The 14,674-nt window shown below is 42.8% G+C and overlaps 1 protein-coding gene across 1 annotated transcript in view; it reads right to left on the bottom strand.

Moving 5' to 3' along the window:
- The window catches only part of LOC145453767 (uncharacterized), a 71,270-nt gene extending 56,596 nt beyond the window's left edge, over positions 1-14,674 (bottom strand). The window contains exon 1 of the mRNA XM_080331759.1: positions 14,653-14,674. The gene's annotated coding sequence lies outside the window, so the exon portion shown is untranslated. The remainder of the gene's footprint in view (positions 1-14,652) is intronic.

Below are 14,674 nucleotides of genomic sequence, written 5' to 3'. Positions count from 1 at the left end.
ACATACAGAAAAATAAATTTTATTCCGCCAAAACATACTTGTAACCAATCGCTTTCATTAAACACACAACACCATAAAAGTATTTACTTTCTACAACATAGACATTCTGATGTAGTCAAGAAATATTTTTATTAATCAAAATCATCGACTTCTGTTTACGGCGTTAGTGTGTGCATGTGGGATCCGTATTAAAATGGACACGACACGACTGAATGTAAGGAGATAGAAGTCTATCGCATAGATTTACATGTGGTCTTCGCTACGGTTTCAAAAAACGAATCATCTCTTTTGCATTGATCGAGACCGAGCAAGTTAGTTAATGGTCATGATTGTGTTTGTCATATGCGAATGATAGGGTTACTGTCAAATCTACATACAACAACCTTCTGGCACTCATAATAGTAATTTCATTCTCTCCCTTCGTAATTGTAGACTCACGACAAGTATATTGTACAACTCGACAGCTACGTTTACCAACACCAACGACACTAAACATACGATACCTACCCAAGTAAAATTACCATTTTCACCTGGAGGTCAGTCGTTACCAGAGTAAAAATACCATTGTCCTTTGGAGATTTATCGTTTACTCAGAGTAGCAATACATTTTCACTTGGGGGTCTATCGTTTCCAAGAGTAACAAGCCCCCTTTCCTTTGGAAATCTATTTTTTCCCTGGGTAACAAACCTTTTTCACTTGGAAATATATTTTTTCTCTGGATAACAAACCTTTATCACTTGGAAATATATTTTTTTCCCTGAGCAACAAACCTTTTTCACTTGGAAATATATTTTTTCTCTGGATAACAAACGTTTTTCACTTGGAAATATATTTTTTCTCTGGGTAACAAACCTTTTTCGCTTGGAAATATATTTTTTCTCTGAGTACCAAACCTTTTTCACTTGAAAATATATTTTTATCCTACAGCAACAAACATTTTCACATGGAAAACTACTTTTACCTAGAGTAACTAATCATTTTCTTTTGGAAATATATTTTCTCCCTGGGTAGCAAACCCGTTTCGTTTGGAAAACTATCATTTACCTGAGTACCAATACCGTTTGCACTTGGAAATCTATCTTTTCTCTGGGTAACAATACCATTTTCGTTTTGAAAACTGACAGCCACACCCGACAATTTGATATTTTTGTATATTGTTACAACGGGCAGTGACAAAATATACACCAACAACGACTCCGATACATTTGTGCAATCGCATATTTACTTGTGTTGGTGCATCCCATCAAAATCATCGGTTACCCACATGCAATGTGCTCTTGTATATCGAAATGTATGTTTGGGAAATTGGACAATAGGTTTCGATAGGTCTGTGATGTCCGGGTTCGTGCTTTGGATTTTCCAGAGTCAAAATGTCTGAATGAAACACCTCCTCGACGATGGTTGGTATGTGGATAACGGTGTTCGGAAAACGGTTGGATTTATGTCACCCATCGCGATAACAATTCCAGGTCGAGTTTTCCCCGCATGTTTACTATATTGTGTCTTTATTGGTCATGTATGTCTCAACATTCAGTTTGAAATCGGAAACTCTGATAAAGTACGTAACCGGATCCGGATATCAACTCTGAATCGATAAACCAATGAACAATATTCAAAGTAAACATGTTACACCCTGTGTTTCCACGAAAAAATACCATCCAGACATACGTCGCGCTTGTTTGCCCATACCAGTATATGCGTAAATGGAGGTGTGTGACATTGCATGCAATGTGTTGGTATACAAACATCGATCCACAGACATTATCATAGCCGGTAGTTTTGATGTAGATCGAATGTCACCCGATAACAATACCAATAAGCCACATTGCGATGACTCTGAGTCAATCTGAAGCATGACATACAGACACACAAACATGGAACCGTAACATGGGTTATTCGCACGACGATGAAAGTGAACTATACAGCATATACCAATAGAGCGTTCACAGTCGAATATGCGAACCACGCACAATCACATACCCTGGTTTTTGTTGGATATGCACGAAACCAATAAATCGATACATTTCTGTTCCTTCTACGTCAATAATACAAGCGTCATTCCAATGCATCGCTCGAATGTAAGGTTCGTCGGGTGTAAAGTCCATGTCAAATAACACCAAAGTGTGCTTTCCGTGTTTTATTATTTCCACCGACGCTTCTTGTCTGTGCCGTAACAGTATGGTGCGGGGAGTTGAAAAACGGTGGATTGTGAAACGGATTGACATGACCAACAGAATCGACGTCAATAACCTTGTGGTGATGACAGTTTCAAAATACTCCGATATGACGAGACCAACCTCGATCTCCTGTGGCGATGACCGTTTCGAAATGTTGCCGGACGAACTGGACCCTTACGATGATGTGTTTTATGATTGTGTGTGAAATCGCGAGGTAGTGTTCTATTGTGGTGTACGATTGCAGTCTTCATTCCACAGAAACATACCTTATTGGATCACAGTATCAGTCCGAGATTTTCAGAATCACTGTTCACGATATTTATCTGGAGTCGTTATGTGGGAGTAGCGATATCCATACATCGTGAATGAAAGACTGATCGCAATCATTTCGAGCACCCGTACTTCGATAGTTCACATTGGTCAAACGCTGCAGCAGAAAACTTCGGTGTCGACAACGCGACGGATATTGACCGATGTATCCAATTGATCTGGGTGGTCTGTCCGGAGATAGGGTCATGACTATCTTGCGATAACACCATCGAATAAATCAGTGAACGGTGTCGAGATATCGATGTCATAGCGCGGACTCAGAGTCATCGCAATGTGGCTTATTGGTATTGTTATCGGGTGACATTCGATCTACATCAAAACTACCGGCTATGATAATGTCTGTGGATCGATGTTTGTATACCAACACATTGCATGCAATGTCACACACCTCCATTTACGCATATACTGGTATGGGCAAACAAGCGCGACGTATGTCTGGATGGTATTTTTTCGTGGAAACACAGGGTGTAACATGTTTACTTTGAATATTGTTCATTGGTTTATCGATTCAGAGTTGATATCCGGATCCGGTTACGTACTTTATCAGAGTTTCCGATTTCAAACTGAATGTTGAGACATACATGACCAATAAAGACACAATATAGTAAACATGCGGGGAAAACTCGACCTGGAATTGTTATCGCGATGGGTGACATAAATCCAACCGTTTTCCGAACACCGTTATCCACATACCAACCATCGTCGAGGAGGTGTTTCATTCAGACATTTTGACTCTGGAAAATCCAAAGCACGAACCCGGACATCACAGACCTATCGAAACCTATTGTCCAATTTCCCAAACATACATTTCGATATACAAGAGCACATTGCATGTGGGTAACCGATGATTTTGATGGGATGCACCAACACAAGTAAATATGCGATTGCACAAATGTATCGGAGTCGTTGTTGGTGTATATTTTGTCACTGCCCGTTGTAACAATATACAAAAATATCAAATTGTCGGGTGTGGCTGTCAGTTTTCAAAACGAAAATGGTATTGTTACCCAGAGAAAAGATAGATTTCCAAGTGCAAACGGTATTGGTACTCAGGTAAATGATAGTTTTCCAAACGAAACGGGTTTGCTACCCAGGGAGAAAATATATTTCCAAAAGAAAATGATTAGTTACTCTAGGTAAAAGTAGTTTTCCATGTGAAAATGTTTGTTGCTGTAGGATAAAAATATATTTTCAAGTGAAAAAGGTTTGGTACTCAGAGAAAAAATATATTTCCAAGCGAAAAAGGTTTGTTACCCAGAGAAAAAATATATTTCCAAGTGAAAAACGTTTGTTATCCAGAGAAAAAATATATTTCCAAGTGAAAAAGGTTTGTTGCTCAGGGAAAAAAATATATTTCCAAGTGATAAAGGTTTGTTATCCAGAGAAAAAATATATTTCCAAGTGAAAAAGGTTTGTTACCCAGGGAAAAAATAGATTTCCAAAGGAAAGGGGGCTTGTTACTCTTGGAAACGATAGACCCCCAAGTGAAAATGTATTGCTACTCTGAGTAAACGATAAATCTCCAAAGGACAATGGTATTTTTACTCTGGTAACGACTGACCTCCAGGTGAAAATGGTAATTTTACTTGGGTAGGTATCGTATGTTTAGTGTCGTTGGTGTTGGTAAACGTAGCTGTCGAGTTGTACAATATACTTGTCGTGAGTCTACAATTACGAAGGGAGAGAATGAAATTACTATTATGAGTGCCAGAAGGTTGTTGTATGTAGATTTGACAGTAACCCTATCATTCGCATATGACAAACACAATCATGACCATTAACTAACTTGCTCGGTCTCGATCAATGCAAAAGAGATGATTCGTTTTTTGAAACCGTAGCGAAGACCACATGTAAATCTATGCGATAGACCACAAATGTACTTCGATTATTACGATGATGGAAATTACGATCAACGCAGTATTTCGAAGTCGTATATTCAGCAATTACCAAATAACAAAAAATATCAAACTGTGCATACAACACGGTTAGGTAAACGATAGAGTTACAAGTCGGATGTGATCTCGATTTACAGATGACAGCTTGATGATGTAAAGCTCAACCACTCCAGTGTGTGTGTTTATTGCAAAGTATTTGACACAAACAAAATATTGAACGTAGGCCCACCACTTGGTTTCATTACGAGGTGAGTGAAAATTGTTTTCTGTTGGTCAGGTATGATTTGCATTTAGAAAAACGCTCTATGCCGATTAAGCGACGCTGTTTAACATCATAATCCGATGACTGAGTGGAATTTCCTTATGGTTTGATTTAGCGAGTTAATTACCGGCGATTCAATCACATACAAGTAAGATCTTTTACGGGATGAGTATTGTGACAACATATACTTTGACGAATGACAATAGGGAGAAATTTCCGATTTCTTTGGTCGTGAGCGTTCTACAAATATTTCCGGCATACATTTAGCAAGCAACCTACAATATTCTTTTGTTATGGTAATGACTTTCACAAGTTTGGTTATATGATTACAATTACTTATTTAAATGATAATTTATGATCACTACTTTGAGTAACAATACAAACACATTTTGTAGATTTCAGTGTAGCGCCTATTGCGATTTTGTTAATGCTATGAGTTTTGTGTATTACTCAAGTCTGGTAGAATAGGATGCGTCCAGTAAAGATATTCCAAACGAAATTGTTGTGTCATCTTTAGTCTTGGTTACTGGAAACAACTACATTTGTAAAAATATTTTCTGATATCTGTAATACACCGAGTGATTTGTACCAACACGGAATATCTTTCAAACCAAGAATATTTCAGACAAGTATAGTTTTACAAATCAATATGTTAATAACCACGGCGGTGAAAAGTTTGTTGGTGTCATAATAACCTTTACCGCAACGCCGGGTCTAATTAACGCGAATAATTTAATAATCAAGTCATGATCAACCATTACATATGTCAAATCCATGTGTCAATCCTTATGTTTACAGCATGATAACTTTCAATGTAATACCGGTGTTCGATCGTATAAAATGAATTCTTAACTACGTTGGTCAGACATTCAAATATCATATACTCAAAACATATGTTAATCTCAAGTCGCCGACACCGAGAAGTAATTACTTTTGTCTTACAAAATATACCACATAGTAATTTCTTTGTCTTGCGGAATAGTAACGACTTTTACAGTTGAATAAAAGTACGAGTTGGTGGACTATGAATACAGCCGAACTTGCTATGGATTTTGGATTGTGGTGATTACTCACGTAGTCTTGTCTACTTTTCATGAGGATACTTTTTGCTTTGGTTGGGTAAGTTACAAACGGATTGACTTGACAAGGTTTTTTGTATTTTACTCTTTTGTGTATGGGAAGATGTTAAAATGTTGAGACGTAATACTATTTCCGTTCACTCGATTACAACAAAAAAAATAACCTGATAGTTTGTTCAAGGTTTCGACAAATAGATTGAAATATCCCGATTTAACTCATCGCGTCGCAACTTGATCACGGTATGCACAAGTGGTTGTCAAGTTAGAAATATTTACAACAGGTGGTATTTCATTGACTGATTCTATTGTGTGTAGTAACACATTAAAATATCACGATAGTATTTCTGAAACTGACAAACGGAAACGGAGTCATGAATAGAGTTGTCAGTTTCAAGGATTGTTTCAAAGTATAATCTTGAGATGTGACTGGGTGAAAGTTGGTAGTCATGTTTGTCAAACCTATTTCAATTCGCGCAATGTCAAAGTCCAAATATTTCATTCTGGATTATTTGGATTTACCTTTAGTACATCCCGCGAATGGATTTAAAGTTGGCAAATTACCAAAATGCTTGAATATTATCGGGTTAGAGATAGTTGGTATTGATTCTATAAGTGTTATAACAGCGGCGTGGAATGTGTGAATGATCCGATGCGGGTGAATGTCGGCGTCAGTAGTAATATTCAGGTTACGTTCGATTCAACAGAGCGCGTTAATAGGATTTGAGTTGGATCGAATCAATACATTCAAATACGATTCAACTTGATTTGTGTAGTGGGTTACATTTCAAGTTGACAAACTAACACATTGATTGAATATTTTCATGGATCTTATCACGCAACTAAAGTCAGCCACTATTCGAGAGGCGTGAAACATATAGCGATCGCGGGCAAGTGACAAATTGTTGGTTTTCGAATCACCGTCTGCGATGGTTCTGGGACAAACTAATTACCGAAATATTACCTTGTGAGCGGGCATGAGGGATTGCTATGTCTGAAGCATTATCCGGTGAGTGGTCGTCGGATTTTAAAATTATATCACACCCTTTTGAATAAGCGTTCACTTCACAGAGGATTAGGGTTAGAGCGGAAATAAGTGACAAGTTGTCGCTATTCAAGTTACCGGCATTGGTGGTCTGTTATTCGTTACTTGTTAAATCTTACCAGCGAAATCAAGTTCTGTGACAAACTGATTACTAAAATTTCACCGCGTGAGCGATCGGTATGGTTATGACACCAAGTCGTGAAACATGGTTATGTCCGAGACATTATCTTGTCAGTGATCGCGGGGTTTTGCAAATATTTCACACCTTTTTGAATAAGCGTTAACTTCACAAAGGATTACGGCTAGAATAGAAATAAGTGACAATTTGTTGGTATTCAAGTCTCGCCGGTGGTGTATCTGTTATTCGGCACTTATTACACTTATCATGAAATTAGAGTGAGAACATAAAGCATCAAGTTGTTGTTTTCGAATTTTGATGTCGAGGTGGTAAATTTACGCATTCAATTACAATTCAACTTCGGTTGTGTATTGAGTGATAGATTGATATGCCGGAAGTGGTATCTTGTGAGCGATCGTAGGATTTTACAAATATTTCACATCTTTTTGAAGTGTTAGTTTGCGAACGCGACTATTGTTGATATTCGAATCGCCGTCTGTCGCACGCACTGCGTAAATCCTCTTACAAGCCACGTTTCCGTTTGTGCGGTTATTGTTGGTGACTCGTGCATATTCAACACCACGCGAGAGATACCTGAAAGTGCGAATCACCGCCACGCCCGTAAGAACACATGGTAAATCACCACAGAACCCGTAAGAATACACGACAGACACATTTATCGTCGTTAGCATGTCGCCGCACGTATACCAAAAACATTAGCATGTCACCACGAGTTTTCACGTTATCATGCGACCGCACCCATAAGACGAAAACGTTAGCATGACACCCCCGCCATAAGACGAAAACGTTAGCATGCCACCCCCACCATAAGACGAAAACGTTAGCATGCCACCCCCGCCATAAGACGAAAACGTTAGCATGCCACCCCCGCCATAAGACGAAAACGTTAGCATGCCACCCCGCCATAAGACGAAAACGTTAGCATGCCACCCCCGGTTTCTCGTTAGCATGCCACCCCGCCCATAAGAACCCTATGGCGATTCGCGACCGATCTACTATACTACTGACGTCTTCATTAACAGTGTCAGCAGGCATTCCTGTCTCGACACCGACAGCTTCCCATAGGTTCTGTGTGACGTTAGTTGCGATTTTCAACTCGTCGTTTGCACCAGTGGCGATTTCCATTTTGGTACTCGCGCCAGCGGCAATTTTCCGCTTCACGCTATCTTGGTTTGCAGCATCCATCAACCCTTCGTCGGTTGCAATGTAGCTAATACTGCTTCCGACTTCGGTTCCGTTCCGTTGGTCGCACGGGTTCTCATCGTGTAGTGTTACTAAAGACAGCTCTTTATTCGCGTTACACGGAGTTTTCAATTCCGTAGCTATGCTTGGTAATTGTTGGACTTGATCAATCCATTTTAAGCCGATAATGTTGAGAGGGAATCCTTTCCCGGTCACAAATGGAACCGGTAGTCCGTCAAAATCAATTACAACCAAAGAGTCCACGTGGGAGGAGCCCCCTATACCACGTAACTTTATATCTAAGGGTTGCCGTTCCTCCCAGCTCTTTGGATATATGGTTTTTATAACATTTTTCATAATTAGATTAGGTATACTTCCCGTGTCGGCCAAAAATTTCGTACCGGTTGTTGAATCAATCAAGTACAAAAGTCGACCGCCGAATAACTCCGTAAAGTCTGGCTGTAGAGGTTTATCCGGTGTATTTAGAAAAGTAAATAGGGGTAGAGAAGCATTATGCACATCCTTTGCGTATTGGGATGAAAAATTATCTGGGAGCTGATTTACCGGATCAATCAGCACCCCCAGTCGTTTTTTGAGAGTCTCAGACCTTGTTCAAGTTCCTCATCCGTCCAATGTGAGGCGTCATAGTGACGTGGAGGGCGACGATTTAGCGGTTCCGTCCAGGCCACTTGGCTATTGCTTTGATTTGGCTGTGCAGGTGGTCCCTGAGGACCCCATTGATCCCTGTCATGCCAGTGGGTTCTATCTCTATTTTTTGGCCTAGTGTCATAATAGGCTTCGCACAAGGCAGTTCTCTGTGTCAGAGCGAGGGATCCTTGGGTGGCAAGGTATCGGTCGAGGTCTGGAACCGTCAATATGTTATTCCTCGCTAGGAAAAGCCCCCAATTACGTTCGGCAGACTCCTTAACGCGAGTATGTACTGGTCGTATTCGCTTGCGAACTACCCATCCCAAGGTATCATCCTTGGCAAGCACCTCCTCATTTAGCCGAAGTATGAATTTTGCCACGCAATTTCGGGATTGATGTCCCGGGGCCTTACAGCAAAAACATACGGATAAGGACTGCCCCCGAGGAGGATTAAGATACAAGCCCAGAGGGGCGAATACGTTTGGGTTTCCAAGAAAATTATATCTCTCACCTTGGCTCTCCGCGATGCGGAGGGCTTCCTGACTGCTTGATGGTGTGATTTCCTGGCCACCCCCGTCGACCCCACAGTCCTGTGTATTCGTCAGCTGAGGTGTCCGGTTCGGTGTACTTGGCCCCTGGCTAGGTCGAGGAGGTCTGGAGTTCCGTGTAGGTGTAACGTTGAGTCCATTCGACGCGTTGCGCGCGTTTTGTGGTCGGGCAGGTTTAGCCCTGGGAGTCGCTCCATGTCTGCTGAACCCATTGCCACTCATAACGTTAGTAGGAAAACGGTTGGTCTTGGCGCCGCGAGGAGGGTTACGTCGTGGCTGTGAAGCTTGCCCGACACCGACGAGCTGCCGTGGCCACATTTCCCCAGACGGTCCGACGGGTGTCCTTCCGATCATGTGTAGAGGTGGTTGAGGTGAGGACGGTTGCACCATCGGAGGTGGTATTATAGTCGGTGGAGGAGGGGTGTTCAGTCTTCCATCTTCACTCCCGTGAGTAGGATAACTGTGCATCATGGGCCCCGCAGGCTGAACATTATATATGTGTACAGGTGGTAGGGACGACATTGTTCCACGCGTCTTCCTGGCTTCCTGAGTGGTGGGACGTACCTCTTGTTCATCCAAGAACTCAGAATTCCAGTACAGCTGCAAATCCTCCGCCACGTCTTGCCAAGACCTGCTATCCCATCCCCGCATAAGCAGCCTTAGTGCTTCTGGTAATCGTTGTCTTAGGTTGCGGAAGAGTCGCAGCCCATCCGGATTCTCTTTGATTTCCGCCTCCATGTCTATCTCTAGTTGTTTTAGGGCGCTATTCAATAGCGGAAGAGGTTCGTCTTCCCACTGATAATTCCTCCGGAAATCGTTGATGACCTTTTCATTGTTTACCAAGCCTTGCGGGTTGGATAGCGACAATGATTTCATGACCGAGACCCATCTTGCATTTCCCGAGTTGGTGTTGAAGAAATTTCCCAGCTGATTAGCTTGTTTGAGGCGACCCGCACTTCGTAACTTCTTCTGCATGGCATTGGCCAGGATTATATCTGTATCGGTGTCGCCCTCACCGTGACGTATACGTTTCATCGTATTCGCCATCCACTTTAGAAGGGGCATATCCCCAGGGTCCATCATTAGCTGTAGCATCTCCTTTTCCGACTGGAACCTTTCGGGCGTAGTTAATGTCGGGTTCACGGCGTCATTCCGTGGTTGATCCCGCGGAAACCTCGACCTCCCTTCGCTTTCCCTTGGAGTGGATGCGTATCGAGGCAATCTGAGGTATTCTGAGATGTCCGACATATTTTCTCCTGGGTCGGCCGGATTCGGCTGACCATTGTCCCGCTGAAGCGTCCGTGTGGTCTCCCGGATGGCTGCTCGCGCCGCCGATATTTGTCTACTCAATTTGTCCAATTGGGCATCAGTATCTTCCCCCGAGTCCTCAGGATCTTCGCTCCCGTCTTGTCGGTAGTTCGTCCTCCCTTCTTGAAAGGTAACGCGCCTTGTCGGAGTACTGGTCGCACCTTGTGTCCTGGCCCGAGTCCCTTCGGCTGCTCGTTGGTCGTCGAGCCATGCCCCGAGCCGTTCTCGAGCGTGTGCATAGCTATCGTCTGAATCGGTGTCGGTTCCGGTTTCACTCAGCCGGAATAGACTGGGTGTTGCGACTAGGTTCCCCCTTCGTCGTTTGGGGCGCGCCCCATTCCCAACCGGGAAGCATGGAGTCGTTCCTGACCGAGAATCGGTTAGCGAGTTCGGCTTGGAACCTGGCAACGTAGGGTAGACTGCCGTCACGGTATGGCAATCCTGGCCCTTTTGAACTGTAAGCGTGGGCGGGGGCGCTGTTGCCTTTGGCGATTGCCCAACGGGCGGATCATACGCCGGTGGAGGTGCTGTAGCCATTACGGACAGAGAAGAAGGTGGCGGTGGTTTATCTCCAACCACTTGTGCATGGGCGTTGCCAAGCTCAAATTCCGATCTCAGGATTTCACTGAGAACTTCAGTAGAGACTTTCCCGCTGACTTTTGAAATTGAATCACATACTGCTTTGAGGTCGGCTTGAGCTCGCCTGAATTCTTTCTTGGCCTTTTCCAGTCCCTTCATTGTCTCGGGCAGAGTTGATTTGACTTCTTTTAGTACCTTCGTTTGATCAGCCACGTCTTTCGCCAGCTGTCTTTCTTGTTGTCTGACGTCTTCATGGCGTTTTTGCGTTGCTTTCAGCAGCTTGATACCTTGCTCGAGCTCGCCAGCCACCTCTGACGGCTTCTTTTTCTTCTTCTTAAATAATTTTAGCATTCGTCGCATAATTTATGTAACTCTTTATTGTCTGTATATTAGTCCAGTACCTTTTATTGGCCAGGGGAAGTACCTACCGTTCTGACGTAGATTACTCACGAACGTGGTTGTGTAGCCCCATATCACTCGTCCTCGCGTTGTAGGTACGGAATATCTTCCGAAGATAACTGGGTCGGTTCCGTTGGCGATTGCCACAGCAAATCCGTTACGTGGGACAGCAAGTGCTTCGGCCGTTGTAGTGACGTCGTTAGAGAGACCTTCAGGGTTTGTCGTAGGAAAGAATACTGGCACGAGGTGTACGTAGACCAGGGGTGGGCAAACTTTTGAGCTCGCGGGCCGCATTCAACATCTGAATCCATTCGCGGGCCGCACTATATAAAATTGAGATTATACACCAAAACGCAATATTGATATTTCATTATATAGTGAGGACATCCAGATAATATACGTAAGTGTTTATTTAAAACAAGCCAAACATTGCTTTGATGATATCGTGCACGCGTCAGAAACATATAGTGGCGAGTTTTCATAGGCTGGCGGACCCCAATAACCAATTTGTCAAAACTATAGAGATGAAAGTCGGTTGGTCCGATTCTTAAAACAGGATTGAAATTTAAATCTGTGAGCAGCGATCTGTTCATAGATTTACTAATTCCACTTTTGGTTCAGCTCCAGGACACACAATGCTGACAGCATCATAACCATGTTAGCTTCAAACACGCTTCTACTATGTGTAGATAAAATGTAAATACCTCAATTCTACGCATACAAACGAATCTACCTGAGACACGCCCGAATCGTTTTATAAAAGCACAACACTGAAATAATTAAAAACGGAGTGGCCAATCTGAAATCCCACTCGTGATCCAAATTGTGTCAATCTCGTTGCTGCTATCCTGCTAAGATATCAAGTATTTACCTCAGATCAGTGATTCTCAAACTTTTTAAAGACACGCCCCCCCCCCTTATGATGGTGAACGATTTCGCGCCCCCTTATCGTCATATCACAAAACGCAACCAGGATGCTAGCAAACTTGCCGGGTAGTTTGATGGCATGGAACAGGGGTTCTCAACCCGTGGCCCGCAGACGTTTAATTTGCGGCCCGCGACTTCATTCATTATGAACGCAATTACTACTGACACCTTATTGTTACATAATAATTTAGCAACTCAGCTCTTTTATCGCACTGTCTCTGTTTCATTTAATTACTCATTCTTTGATGTGTTCTGGTTTCTTGATACAAGCTCGAATTTGGATTGTTATCATTTCGAATCGGTATTCGGCTGGACTCTGGTTTAAGGGAATCCCGATGTGTTATATTTGGCGAAGAACAGTTGTCGTAACGAAGCGTATAAGCTTGAAATGATACCACGACAGATTCTTTTGGAATTATACATATCGCCTAATCTTAAAAAAACCTTGCTAGCTAGGTGCCATTCCCAGCAATTCATATTTCAAGGCATTGCTAAAATTGCAGGCGAATTTACAGACGCATCTATCAAAATTGCTTGGAATATCACTAATCAAACCCAAGAAATCTGTTGGAAAAGGTGTATTTCAATAAAACATTAACATGCTGTGCGAATATTCGCTGTGTCCGGGACTTAGCAGCAAGGACAACATCACCTGACAAATTTCGAAACTACAGTTCTCTGATTCAACCGTGACCAGAAGAGTAGCAGCAATGTCAGTCGATCTTTTATCGCATGTTCTTAAACATGTTGCTACTTGGACTATTACAGCCCAGCATAAGACGAATCGGATCCTCCGACCCCACACACATTACATAGCTAATTATCCGGGTGCATTTTATCAGAGATGGCATATCTGCAGAGGAAATGCTGGCAGGGCAAACGTGGGCGGGGACCAGCGAAAAACATCAACTTGACAAAGCTGACTTCTGTTACTATTGATGCAGGGCTCCAGCCATGGAAGGAAAGGAGAAGGGTTGATCGGTTTGCTCAGAAATGACCCCCACCGCCAGACTTCTCATATCACTGAGAGCTCAAAGTTATCATAACTTTATACTTGCTCGCTCACGCATTGAAACAGAGTTCGGTTCTCTGGTGGAAGGGTTTGAAGGTGCACATACCGACTTGGCAACTAATGCAATGCACCCTCCATGAAGGGATTGACTTACACCGCTGGAAGATACATATTCTCACAAAAAAACAGCAACTGCAAACTTACAAACACCGTCCATCAATGCTTTAGAGAGCATAATGTACTAAATGCCCATATGCGACTGGCTGCAGCAACCGAAACTTAATAGTAGCACACAGATACATGATAATAATGTTCTGCGGCCCGCAGCGTCTTTTGTTGGTAAAATGCGGCCCGTTATACAAGGGAAGTTGAGAACCCCTGACATGGAAGATTACGACTGTGGATGAGAGATTTTTCAATATGTAATTCAGACTAAATACAGAGCAACAACTATGAATTGGATGTAAATTGCGTAGAGCGCGAAAATTTTTTTCAGTTGCACTCAGCTTCGCACCCCCCTTCAGATGCTTTCACGCCCCCAAGAGGGACGTGCCCACCAGTTTGAGAGCCACTGTCTTAAAATTATCATGGTGAAATATACTAAGAAATAGTTAATCAAGTCCCTGCATTAATTCGATTTTTAGTACGCATTTTATCCATATTTTTAAAAAGTTTCTTCAGACTCTCGCGGGCCGCAAAGAACGGTGTTGCGGGCCGCATGCGGCCCGCGGGCCGTAGTTTGCCCACCCCTGACGTAGACCGACGCCAACGTTATTAGCAGAGATATAACAGAGGTGATTACCGTCACTCCGAGCACGATTCTCACGAGGGTCGTCTTCGCGCACATCAATAGGTCACTGTTTTTTTCACCGGAATAATCTCGCCGATGGCTCCAGTAATGTCTTTATAGTGCAGCTCCGATAACGATTGTTATGCGAGTCGTCCACACTTGGTTCGGATTATTTCGCGGTGAGGAGTTGACCTTCTATTGCGCTGTATTGTCCAGACGACGTCCGTGGGTGTTGATTGAAGCAGCAGTAGTTGCAGTAGTGGTATCTTTCAGTATCAGACAATGACCCTTAGGTCCAGAGTTCTAAACTAGTCTTATATAACGTGTAATTAAGCCTTAATACAACCAAATACTCCA

This window comes from Botryllus schlosseri, chromosome 13, assembly GCF_051294905.1.
Source record: "Botryllus schlosseri isolate E-star chromosome 13, Bs_hap1, whole genome shotgun sequence".
NCBI classification, from domain to species: domain Eukaryota; kingdom Metazoa; phylum Chordata; class Ascidiacea; order Stolidobranchia; family Styelidae; genus Botryllus; species Botryllus schlosseri.
This window is presented reverse-complemented; position numbering and strand designations above follow the sequence as displayed.